Below are 13837 nucleotides of genomic sequence, written 5' to 3' on the forward strand. Positions count from 1 at the left end.
ACCTTCTCGAAAAACTCAATAAGGTTTGTGAGGCACGACCTACCCGTCACAAAACCGTGCTGACTATCACTAATGAACTTATTATTTTCAAGATGATTATAAATCCTGTCTCTTATAACCTTTTCCAACATTTTACCCACAACCGAAGTAAGGCTCACAGGTCTATAATTACCAGGGCTGTCTCTACTCCCCTTCTTGAACAAGGGAACAATATTTGCTATCCTCCAGTCTTCTGGCACTATTCCTGTCGACAATGACGACATAAAGATCAAGGACAAGGGCTCTGCAATCTCCTCCCTAGCTTCCCAGAGAATCCTAGGATAAATCCCATCTGGCCCAGGGGACTTATCTATTTTCACACTTTCCAAAATTGATAACACCTCCTCCTTGTGAACCTCAATCCCATCTAGCCTAGTAGCCTGAATCTCAGTATTCTCCTCGACAAGATTTTCTTTCTCTACTGTAAATACTGACGCAAAATATTCATTTAACACTTCCCCTACCTCCTCTGATTCCACACACAACTTCCCACTACTATCCTTGATTGGCCCTAATCTAACTCTAGTCATTCTTTTATTCCTGATATACCTATAGAAAGCCTTAGGGTTTTCCCTGATCCTATCCGCCAATGACTTCTCGTGTCCTCTCCTTGCTCTTCTTAGCTCTCCCTTTAGATCCTTCCTGGCTAGCTTGTAACTCTCAAGCGCCCTAACTGAGCCTTCACGTCTCATCCTAACATAAGCCTTCTTCTTCCCCTTGACAAGCGCTTCAACTTCTTTAGTAAACCACGGCTCCCTCGCTCGACAACTTCCTCCCTGCCTCACAGGTACATACTTATCAAGGACACGCAGTAGCTGCTCCTTGAATAAGCTCCACATTTCGATTGTTCCCATCCCCTGCAGTTTCCTTCCCCATCCTACGCATCCTAAATCTTGCCTAATCGCATCATAATTTCCTTTCCCCCAGCTATAATTTTTGCCCTGCGGTATATACCTGTCCCTGCCCATCGCTAAGGTAAACCTAACCGAATTGTGGTCACGATCACCAAAGTGCTCACCTACATCTAAATCTAACACCTGGCCGGGTTCATTACCCAGTACCAAATCCAATGTGGCATCGCCCCTGGTTCGCCTGTCTACATACTGTGTCAGAAAACCCTCCTGCACACACTGGACAAAAACTGACCCATCTAAAGTACTCGAACTATAGTATTTCCAGTCGATATTTGGAAAGTTAAAGTCCCCCATAACAACTACCCTGTTACTCTCGCCCCTGTCGAGAATCATCTTCGCTATCCTTTCCTCTACATCTCTGGAACTATTTGGAGGTCTATAAAAGACTCCCAACAGGGTGACCTCACCTCTCCTGTTTCTAACCTCTGCCTGTACTACCTCAGTACACGAGTCCTCAAATGTCCTTTCTGTCGCTGTAATACTCTCCTTGATATATGCCACACCCCCCCTCTTTTACCATCTTCTCTGTTCTTACTGAAACATCTAAATCCCGGAACCTGCAACATCCATTCCTGCCCCTGCTCTACCTATGTCTCCGAAATGGCCACTACATCGAGATCCCAGGTACCAACCCATGCTGCAAGCTCACCCACCTTATTCTGGATGCTCCTGGCGTTGAAGTAGACACACTTTAAACCAGGTTCTTGCTTGCCAGTGCCCTCTTGCGTCCTTGTAACCTTATCCCCTACCTCACTACTCTCAACATCCTGTACACTGGCACTACAATTTAGGTTCCCATTCCCCTGCTGAATTAGTTTAAACCCCCCCGAAGAGCACTCGCAAATCTCCCCCCCAGGATATTGGTACCCCTCTGGTTCAGGTGAAGACCATCCTGTTTGTAGAGGTCCCACCTACCCCAGAAAGAGCCCCAATTATCCAGGAAACCAAAACCCTCCCTCCTGCACCATCCCTGCAGCCACGTGTTCAACGAGGAGGAAAGAGAAGCGGAGAGGGTTTATGGAGGCAATTCTCGAGCTTAGGGCCCAGGCAGCTGAAGGCACGGCTGCCAATGGTGGAGCAATGGGAATCGGGGGATGCGCAAGAGGCCGGAACTGAAGGAAAGCAGAGATAATGGTGCGTTGTGGGGCTGGAGGAGATTGCAGAGAGAGGGAGGGGTGAGGCCATGGGGGTGGGGGGGGTGCGGGGGGGGTGGAGGAATTTGGAAACAGGGAAACAATTTTAAAATCAGGCTGTTTCCAGATCGGGAGCCAATGTAGGTCTGCGAGCATAGCTGGGTGAATGGGACTTGGTACAAGTTAGGAGACAGAGCAGCAGAGCTTTGCAGGTTCTCAAGTTTACGGAGGGGAGAATGCGGGAGGCTGCCCAGGCGCACGTTGGAATAGTCAGCTCTGGAGGTTACGAAGGCAGGGATGAGGGTTTCAGCAGCAGATGAGCTGAGGCAGGGGCGGAGATGGGCGGCATAACGGAGACGGAGGTAGGACATCTTAGCGATGGAGGAGCGATCAAACTCTCGCGCAATCATCGGGTGAGATGCAATTTCTAAACCTCATTCAAGATCTTGCACTGGGACTTTGAAATCTCGCAATCTTTTGTAAGTGGAGCCAAAATGTATAATTGGAGGTTAGCCGGGAGCCAGATTAGAGAGTGCTCGGAGGCCTCGGATGGGGTGGCTGGGTGTCTGGTTGCAGCCAGCGGATACTGTGAATCGCAGTCGCATTATTCAGGCGGAATATCTAGGCTCTGGGCAATGAGTTGTGGGAGCTGATATCCCGGATCTGTTTCCAAACACTTTCCATGGAAGGTTTATTGATGAAATCCACCCCCCCCCCCCCCAACCCACAATGACCCCCAAATACACACTGGCTCTGTTAGTTATACAGTGCTGAAATTACGTAGCTCAATACATCTCTGCCATTGCTTTAATATTTCTGATCGCAGTTGTCAGGAAACCATGCGGTGCTGAATGATGATTTTAATTCCTCGGTTGGAAACCTACATTAAACTTTGAAAAAGGAAAGCTGGAATCTGACATGCTACTTTTTAAAAACTGGCAGCAAAGATGGCACCACAATTTGCATTGAAATGCCCCACATTCCAAGGCATCAAAGTGGAGACGTATTTCTAAAAAAAGCTCTCATCCAGAACAGTTGAGTGAATTATCTGGTATCGCCCTCATTAGCAAGACATTCAAAGCCATCTTGGGGCACTCACACTCGTGGAGACGTACCTCCAGGGGGTAAACATTGAAACAATAAGACCTGAGAGAGATTTGGGATTCTTAGACTTGGAGCTCATCAAGGTGAAAAGAGAATACACTGAGAGAATCATGTGGCAGTCTCCCCAGTCTGTGTGAAAACTTGGGGTTTCTGTTATACACAGGAGACAAGCTTTGAGACAAGCCCCAGTGGGGCTGTGTGTGTGTGTGTGTGTGTCTCTCTCTCTCTCTCAATCTCTCTCTCTATACTGCAAACTCCGAATCCTTTCCAAGCCTATCATCGCTGCAGACAGAGACCCCGGGGTAGAAAGCCACCGACATCAGTGTCCCCAAGACAAACCTGAACCAGCTGGACCAGCTGTAGGGCCACCTCTGCCAGCCACGAACATCAGGATTGCGACTTCAGCCGGAAGACAAATTAATTACCAGACCCCACAGATTGTATATTGTTTTTATTTGTTTTTGACTCTAATCCAACAAAACTTCCTCATCACTTATGTGTGATTCGTGTGTGTGTTTGTGTGTGTGTGAGTGAAACTTGGAGCATGGTTTATTATTTTTACTTAGATTGGGTTTTGATTTTAAGCACAAAAAACAAACTTCTTTCTCGTTTAAACTCAAGAAAATCTGTCCGATTGGTTCCTTTATGATCATAACGGGTTCTGACCATAAAGGGTTAAACACTCAGCGAATTGGTAAGCACATCCACCGTTTAAAAAGCAATAGACCCTGTAACAGTCAAACAAGGAGAGGGACAAGTGGGTAGCCCTCCTCCCCTGATCGTAACTTTGCTCGTGCATCTGTGGCACCTTTGCCTCTTCTGCTTAAAATGGGAATGAAAGGTTTGAAACATTCTTCCACTAAATATCTCTCCTGTATCAGTTGATTTAAATTAATAATTGGCATTATAATTTTGATTGGGGGAGGATGCTCAGTGATTACTAATCTCTTTGAAAAGCAAAAAAAGTTTAGGAACCCCTGGGGTTCGCAGACCAGGGCATTCATGAAATAATTTCTGCAGCAAATAGAGAGAGTGAGAGAAATGCAAGGGGGAGAAAGAGAAAAAAAAGCAAAGACAAGCTACCTGCTTTGTATAAATTAACAGTAGTTAGTCAAAGTTGTTCTCAAGGAGATTGAGGGGAGATTTGATACAGGTGTAGAAGATTGTGACAGGTAGACTAAGAAATGTTGGTCCCATTAGCTGATGGCTCAAGGACTAGGGGGGGGCACAGATTTAAGATTTTGGGCAAGAGATGCAGAGGGAGGGATGTGAGGAAGAACTTTTGTACACAGTGAGTGGTAATGACTGGGAACTCGCTATCGATGAGGGTGGTGGAGATATTCAATGATTTCAAGAGGAGAAATTGGATGGACACTTGAGGGAAATAAACGCAGGGGTACAGGGATAGAGCGGGGGAATAGGACTGCCTGGATTGGGCTGAATGGCCTCTTTCTGTGCCATTATGACTCAAACCCAATTTTAGGACGTCTTTTGGCAAACGGAGCTGTCAATCAAAATAGAATATCCGTCAGAAACCCGCCTGGTTCACCAACTCCACAAACGAGAGATACGAGGATGGTAAGCACAACCCTAAATCTGTTGAGACAGAATGCACAATTGATAACGGGGGAGGATTTTTAAAAAAAAGTTTTTGGTAAAGCATTTTTCGATGCAGTAACGTCATTTTTGCAAAGAGCTCTGCGCTGTTAGAGATTAGATAAGCCCAGAGTGAGGTTTATACTGTCAATCTATATTGCTTTACATCTGGGGAAAAAAAACCTCATGATCTTTGTACCAAATTTCAAGAACTTGTCTCCTGATTTGGCATTACTGGGTTATGCCTTTACGGTAGAAAAAAATATGGTTAGAACGGAAGACTTGAGCAGAACAGCTCAAATCCCAAAGGGAGCAAATTTTGAGAGTTTTTAAGACAAAGGAGTGAATGGGTTAAAAGACAGACAAGCAGTGCGGAGTGTCTAAAAAGGTATTTGGCAAGATCTGTACACGCCCCTGAACAACAAAATAAGGAGACTGGGGAAATCTCAGGAACCTAATGGTTTCCACCTCAGAGTATTGAAAGCAATCAGTGAAGAAATGGTAGATTGTTTTATTCATTCATTGAATGTAGACATTGCTGCTAAGACCAGTATTTAATGCCCATTCCTAATTGCCCTTGAGAATGTGGTGGTAAGCCGCCTTCTTGAGCTACTGCAGTCTGTGTGGTGTAGGAACACCCACAGTCCTGCTGGGAAGGGAGTAAGTGCTGTTTGATGGCACTGTTAACGACACCTTCCCTCACTTTACTGATGATTGAGAGTAGACTGATGGGGCGGTAATTGGCCGGGTTGGACTTGTCCTGCTTTTTGTGCACAGGACATACCTGAGCAATTTTCCACATTGTCAGGTGGAGGCCAGTATTGTAGCTGTACTGGAACAGCTTGGCTAGTTCTGGAGCACAGGTCTTCAGCACTACAGCCGGGGTATTGTCAGGGCCCATAGCCTTTGCTGTATCCAGTGAAGTGAATCGAGTTGGCTGAAGACTGCCTTCTGTGATGGTGCGGAGCTCAGGAGGAGGCCAATGTGGATCATCCGCTCAGCACTTCTGGCTGAAGTTGATCGCAAATGCTTCAGCCTTGTCTTTTGCACTCACGTGATGGGCTCCCCCATCGTCGAGGATGGGGATGATCATGTAGCCTCCTGCTCCTGATAGTTTTTTAATTGTCCACCACCGTTCACGACTGGATGTGGCAGGACGGCAGAGCTTCCACCTGATTGGTTGGTTGCTAGCTCTGTCTATTGCGTGCTGCTTCCACTGTTTAGCATGCATGTTGTCCTGCATTGTAGCTTCACCAGGTTGGCACCTCATTTTTAGGTCGGCTCTTCTACACTCCCCCATTGAACCAGGGTTGGTCCCCTGGCTTATTGGTAATGGGAGAGTGAAGGATATGCCTGGCCATACAGTTACAGATTGTTGTCGAATACAGTTCTGCTGCTGCTGCTGATGGCCCACAACATCTCATGGATGGTTTAGAGCTGATAGACCTGTTCCGAATTTATTCCACACGATTTATGCCACACAACATGATGGAGGGTATCCTCTGTGTGAAGACAAGACTTTGTCTCCACAAGGACTGTGCGGTGGGTCACTCCGACCAATACTGTCATGGGCAGGTACATCTGCAATGGATTGGTGAGAACAAGGTCCAGTAGTCTTTTGCCTCGTGCTGGTTCTCTCACCGCCTGCCACAGGCCCAGTCTGGCAGATGTGTCCGCCAGCATCGGTCAGTAGTGGTGCTACTGAGCCACTCTTGGCGATGGACATTGACGTCCTCCACCCAGAGTACATTATAGAACCTTGCTACCATCAGTGCGTCTTTCAAGTGGTGATGCTCAACATGAAGGAGCACTGATTCACTCACTGAGGGAGGGCAGTAGCTGGGGATCAGGAAAACGTTTCAGTGCTCATGTTTGACCTGATGGCATGAGACCTCATGGGGTCTGGACTCAATGTTGAGGATGCCCAGGGACACTCCCCCTTGATTGTATACCAGCTTGCATCACCTTGAGTGGTCAGCACAGACACCCAGGGATGGTGACGAGGAGTTCGGGGCATTGGCTGAAAGGTATAATTATGTTTAAAGCAGAGACTGGCAGATTTCTAAACACCAATGACATAAAGGGAAATGAGGATAGTGTGTGGGAAAAAGGCATTGAAGTGGATGATCAGCCATGATCGTACTGAATGACGGAGCAGGCTCGATGGGCTGAATGGCCTACTCCTGCTCCGACATGACTGTGACTATGTCAGGCTGATGCTTGACGATTTTAGGCACGAGTCCGCAGATATCACTGAGGAGGGTTGACTGGGCTCGATGTGCCTTTATCGTGTTCAAACGCCACGTGATCTGCCTTTGTTCTAATTCTACATTGGTGACAGCAATGGTGACAGGTACATCTGAGTGGCTTGCTAGGCCATTTCAGAGGGCAGTTTTAAGAGTCAACCACATCGCTGTGGGTCTGAGGTCACATGGAGGCCAGACCAGGTAAAGACGGCAGGTTTTTACTGCAATCCAGTAGTTTCACAGTCACCATTACTGAGACTAGCTTTTTCAATCCAGAGTTATTTAATTAATACATTGAATTATAAATTCCGCAGCTACCAGAGTGGGATTTGAACTCTGGACCATTCGTCCAGGCCTCTGGATTACTAGTCCAGTAACGCAACCAGAATACTACCTTTCCCGCTACTCTAGTTGTGTTCTTCCAACCCTCTCTTGATTCAGGAACTGTCCCCATAGATTGGAAAATTGCCAAATATAAGGCCACCATTTCCATCTCAGGGAGGATATACTGGCCTCGGAGAGTGTGCAGTGCAAATTCACCAGACTGATCCCCGGGGCTCAAAGGGTTAAATTACCAGGACAGGTTGCACAGACTCGGCTTGTATTCCCTCGAGAGTCGAAGATTAAGGGGTGATCTAATCGAGGGGTTTAAGATGATTAAAGGATTCGATCGGGTCGATAGAGAGAAACTATTTCCTCTGGTTGGGTGGGGGAGTCCAGAACAAGGGGGCAGAACCTGAAAATTCGAGCCAGGTCGTTCGGGGGTGATGTCAGGAAGCACTTCTTCACACAAAGGGGAGTGGGAATCTGGAACTCTCTCCCCCCAATAAAAAGCTGTTGAGGCCGGGGGTCAATTGAAAATATCAAAACTGAGATTGATACATTTGTGTTGGGTCAGGGGATTAAGGGTTAGGAACCAAGACTGTTAGATGGAGTTCAGATACAGATCAGCCCCGATCTAATTGAATAGGGGAACAGGCTCGAGGGGCTGAATGGCCTCCTCCTGTTCGTACGTTCCTTGATAAGGAAAGGAGGAAAGGCAGTACGGAAGAAAGGGTCCTACATTTGATCCCAGGCCGTTGCTACTGGCCTGATCACAATTGGACTCAATGCCTCTTCCCAACTGGAATCATCCAAGGTTCCCAATAATGTATGCCAAGTCAAACAAGAAGTACAGATGTGTGGACACAAGTGAGGACAGGACGTGCTACCCTTTGACCTTTGAATGGGCTGCTGACACTCGCTGTCAACGGCTCTCGCACCAAGAAGGGCCACTTTGGAAAGACATTGTATCAACCTTGACATAACTTTGTATCTTAGTTAAGTATAGGAAGTTCCCTTTCACTGCTCTGTCTCATTCATAAATGTTTACAAGCTCGGCGCTCAAAATGGTCAATCCAAAGACTCCTTCTGCGGTTCACATTTAGTCTGCAAGTGCTCCTGTGAAAAGCGCCTTGGGACGTTTTACTACGCTAAAGGCGCCGTGCAAATGCAAGATGTTGTGGTTGACTCATTTAATCTGTGAAGACATGTTTCTTGTAGCCCTGCAGTCTTTTCCAGTTTGCTGCTCGCTGTTGAGGCTCAGTCAGTTGAAAATGAGGGATTGAATGTCACAGATATCTGAGATATTTGGGAGAGCAGGGGAAAATATATTAACTTCCATTGGTGTTGTGGAGTCTGCTGCACAGTATTCAAGCAGAAAGATTACACTTACGCCTCAGGTAGGACACTTTAGGAAATAAATTCTGGCCTCGTGAGCATCCCCCGATTTTAATCGCCCCACCACTGGCGGCCAGGCCTTCAGCTGCCTGGGTCCCTAAGCTCTGGAGCTCACTCCCTAAACCTCTCCCTCCTCCTTCAAGATGCTCCTTAAAACCTACTTCACGAACGATCTTTTGGTCAACTGTCCTAATACAGCCTTATGTGGCTTGGCGTCAAGTTTTGTTTGCTAATGCTCCTCTTAAAGGCGCTATATAAATGCAAGTTGATATTGTTTATCGTGGCAGATCCTAAGAGCAGGAATTGCTTAATAAGGGCTAACCTGACACTCTTGAAACAATATGAGGAGTATTGCTGGAAATAGAGACATGTTGTCGAAGCTTTTGGTCTTGCACTCGTCAGGACAATCCACAAGAATAGCAATGTAAGGGAAAACAACAACTTCACCCTGCATGAGAAGAGAGTGCTGATTGATTGGCAACCAACGAGTGCAAGACGAGAAGCTTCGACAACATGTCTCTATTTTTAGCAATACTCAAGTTCTGTACTGCCAAAGGATCTGGAATGCACTGCCAGAGAGTGTGCTGGAGGCAGATTTAATTGATGCCTTCAAAAGGGAACTGGATACATATCTGAAGAGAAACAAAATTCAGGGCTATGGGGAAAAGGCGGGGGGGGGAGTGAGATTAGGTGAATTGCTCTTGCACAGAGCTGGCACCGACAGGACGGGCCGACTGGCCTCCCTCTGTGCATTAACTATTCTATGATTCTATTCTAAGTCAGTGCCACCCCTTTCCACGTGCAATCCAGTTAGTTCCGCTCCCCTTGATCTTTTCCTATATCCCTGCAGTTTTGTCTCCTTCGAGTATTTATCCAATTCCATTTTGAAGGCTATTATTGAACCTGGTTTCCCAGGCAGTGCGTTCCGAATTCTAACCGCCTAACTTGTAAAAAAAAAAATGTTTCTCGTGTCACCTCCGGTTCTTTTGCCAATCACCTTAAATCTGTGTCCTCTGGTTACCGAGACGTCCGCCACTGAAATCGGTTTCTCTTTATTTACTCTATCTAAACTCCTCGTGATTTTGAACAACCTCCATCAAATCTCGCCTGAGCCTTCTCTGCTCTCAGGGGAACAATCCCAGCTTCTCCAGTCTCTCCACATTAACTGAAGTCCCTCATCCCTGGAACCATTCTGGTCAATCTCTTCTGTACCCTTGCCAAGGCCTCAACCTCCTTCCTAAAGTGTGGTGGCCAGGACTGGACAAAAATACTCCAACTGGGGCCAAACTAGCGTCTAATAACGGTTTAGCATAACCTCTATTCCTCTATTTATAACGCCCAATTTCCCATATTCTTTATTAACTACATTGATGCACCCCCTTTAAACTTGTTCCATTTAGCTTGTGTTGTCTCTCCTCATTCTTCCTACCAAAATGTATCACCTCACACTTTTCTGCATTGAATTTCATCTGCCACGTGACCACCCATTCCACCAGTCTGTCTATGTCCTCTTGAAATTTATTATTGTCTTCCTCATTGTTGACTGCACAGCCCCACTGAGAACCTCTGGCACTATCTGCCTTTATTTCACACTTGCTGCCATTTTTCCCGACATTTTAACCCTTCAAAAAGTACTTTGTGGGCTGAGGTGGTGCTTTGCGACATCCCTGACATCCTTGAAAGGTGGTGCACAAAAGAAAGAAAGACTTGCATTTAGATAGCGCCTGTCACGACTACCGGACATCTCAAAGCGCTTCACAGCCAATGAAGTATTTTCGTCCAATGCAAATTCTTGCTTCAGATAAAGTCGCAGCGGGTTTGAAATCAGTTGCTTTGCTGACCAGAAATTTCAGAAAAGCAATTAGGTTTATAGAGTGTCTGACCAAGTCCGCAGTGATGTGCCTTGGCATCTCTGAGATGGTCTCGTGCTCTGCGTCTGCATCTTGGGAATTAAATACATTTTAGTGCGTGTTGGATCAGGGTCTCTGGTTATAGGCTGGACTATCTGGGAGCTTTTTCTTATATCTTTATGCTCCACACGAATAGCAAAGTAAATTTGATACAAAATGTAGATACAATAACATAGCACAGCGCAACTTTCAGATTTAGGAGACTACCCACAGCTCAGAGGGTAGGTTGTGGGTTCGAGGCCCACTCCAGAGACTTCAGCCTGTGATCTAGGCCGACAATCCCAGTGCCAGTACTGAGGGAGTGCTGCACTGTCAGAAGTGCCGTCTTTCAGAGAGGACGCTAAACTGGGGGCCCCATCTGCCCTCTCAGGTGGATGTAAAAGGTTCCACGGCCACTACTGGAAGGAGAGGGTGGGGGTGTAGAGTTCTCCCTGGTGTTGTGGGGTCAATATTGATCCCTTAACCGACATCACTAAAGAACCCAGCTGGTTTGATCATTGCTTCATGACTGGTAGTGGGCAAAATTGGCAGCCAAAAGCAGTAATGCATTAGCACGAAGCATTTTGGGATGTCCTTAAGGATGTGATGTAAGAAATAGGGACTGGAGTAAGCCATTTGCTCTTCGAGCCCGCTGTGACATTCAAAAAGGGGGCACAGGATAGAGGGCCCTGGGGGTATATGTGCACAAATCATTGAAGGTTGCAAGGCAGGTTCAGAAAGCGCTTAATAAAGGGATTCTGGGCTTTATAAATAGGGGCATAGAGTACAAAAACAAGGAGGTTATGGTAAACCTGTATAAAACACTGATTCGGCCTCAACTGGAGTATTGTGTCCAGTTCTGGGCAGCATACTTTCAGAAGGATGTTAAGATGTTAGGAGAAAAGATTCACGAGAATGGTTCTCGGGACCAGGAACTTCAGTTACATGGATAAGCTGGAGATGTGGGGCTGTTCTCCTTGGAGAAGAGATTAAGAGGCGATTCGATGGAGGTGTTCAAAATCATGAGGGGCCTGTTCTTTTGGGCCTCCTTATCTCGAGAGACAATGGATACGCGCCTGGAGGTGGTCAGTGGTTTGTGAAGCAGCGCCTGGAGTGGCTATAAAGGCCAATTCTGGAGTAACAGGCTCTTCCACAGGTGCTGCAGAGAAATTTGTTTGTTGGGGCTGTTGCACAGTTGGCTCTCCCCTTGCGCCTCTGTCTTTTTTCCTGCCAACTACTAAGTCTCTTCGACTCGCCACAATTTAGCCCTGTCTTTATGGCTGCCCGCCAGCTCTGGCGAATGCTGGCAACTGACTCCCACGACTTGTGATCAATGTCACACGATTTCATGTCGCGTTTGCAGACGTCTTTATAACGGAGACATGGACGGCCGGTGGGTCTGATACCAGTGGCGAGCTCGCTGTACAATGTGTCTTTGGGGATCCTGCCATCTTCCATGCGGCTCACATGGCCAAGCCATCTCAAGCGCCGCTGACTCAGTAGTGTGTATAAGCTGGGGATGTTGGCCGCTTCAAGGACTTCTGTGTTGGAGATATAGTCCTGCCACCTGATGCCAAGTATTCTCCGAAGGCAGCGAAGATGGAATGAATTGAGACGTCGCTCTTGGCTGGCATACGTTGTCCAGGCCTCGCTGCCGTAGAGCAAGGTACTGAGGACACAGGCCTGATACACTCGGACTTTTGTGTTCCGTGTCAGTGCGCCATTTTCCCACACTCTCTTGGCCAGTCTGAACATAGCAGTGGAAGCCTTACCCATGCGCTTGTTGATTTCTGCATCTGGAGACAGGTTACTGGTGATAGTTGAGCCTAGGTAGGTGAACTCTTGAACCACTTCCAGAGCGTGGTCGCCAATATTGATGGATGGAGCATTTCTGACATCCTGCCCCATGATGTTCGTTTTCTTGAGGCTGATGGTTAGGCCAAATTCATTGCAGGCAGACGCAAACCTGTCGATGAGACTCTGCAGGCATTCTTCAGTGTGAGATGTTAAAGCAGCATCGTCAGCAAAGAGGAGTTCTCTGATGAGGACTTTCCGTACTTTGGACTTCGCTCTTAGACGGGCAAGGTTGAACAACCTGCCCCCTGATCTTGTGTGGAGGAAAATTCCTTCTTCCGAGGACTTGAACGCATGTGAAAGCAGCAGGGAGAAGAAAATCCCAAAAAGTGTGGGTGTGAGAACACAGCCCTGTTTCACGCCACTCAGGATAGGAAAGGGGTCTGATGAGGAGCCACCATGTTGAATTGTGCCTTTCATATTGTCATGGAATGAGGTGATGATACTTAGCTTTGGTGGGCATCCAATCTTTTCTAGTAGTCTGAAGAGACCACGTCTACTGACGAGGTCAAAGGCTTTGGTGAGATCAATGAATGCAATGTAGAGGGGCATCTGTTGTTCGCGGCATTTCTCCTGTATCTGACGAAGGGAGAACAGCATGTCAATAGTTGATCTCTCTGCACGAAAGCCACACTGTGCCTCAGGGTAGATGCGCTCGGCCAGCTTCTGGAGCCTGTTCAGAGCGACTCGAGCAAAGACTTTCCCCACTATGCTAAGCAGGGAGATTCCACGGTAGTTGTTGCAGTCACCGCGGTCACCTTTGTTTTTATAGAGGGTGATGATGTTGGCATCGCGCATGTCCTGGGGTACTGCTCCCTCGTCCCAGCACAGGCATAGCAGTTCATGTAGTGCTGAGAGTATAGCAGGCTTGGCACTCTTGATTATTTCAGGGGTAATGCTGTCCTTCCCAGGGGCTTTTCCGCTGGCTAGGGAATCAATGGCATCACTGAGTTCCGATTTGGTTGGCTGTATGTCCAGCTCATCCATGACTGGTAGAGGCTGGGCTGCATTGAGGGCAGTCTCAGTGACAGCATTCTCCCTGGAGTACAGTTCTAGGTAGTGCTCAACCCAGCGGTCCATCTGTTTGCGTTGGTCAGTGATTATGTCCCCCGATTTAGATTTGAGGGGGGTGATCTTCTTGATGGTTGGCCCAAGAGCTCTCTTCATGCCATCATACATTCCTCTGATGTTTCCGGTGTCTGAGGCCAGCTGAATATGACTGCATAGGTGTTGCCAGTAGTCGTTTGCGCAACGCCTAGCTGTTCTTTGTGCAGTACTTCTGGCTGCTTTAAGTGCTGCGGATGTTAAATCGCTGGGGGCTTTCTTGTAGTTCAAAAGTGCAA

The sequence above is a fragment of the Heterodontus francisci genome, chromosome 48, assembly GCF_036365525.1.
Source record: "Heterodontus francisci isolate sHetFra1 chromosome 48, sHetFra1.hap1, whole genome shotgun sequence".
Taxonomy (NCBI): Eukaryota; Metazoa; Chordata; class Chondrichthyes; order Heterodontiformes; family Heterodontidae; genus Heterodontus; species Heterodontus francisci.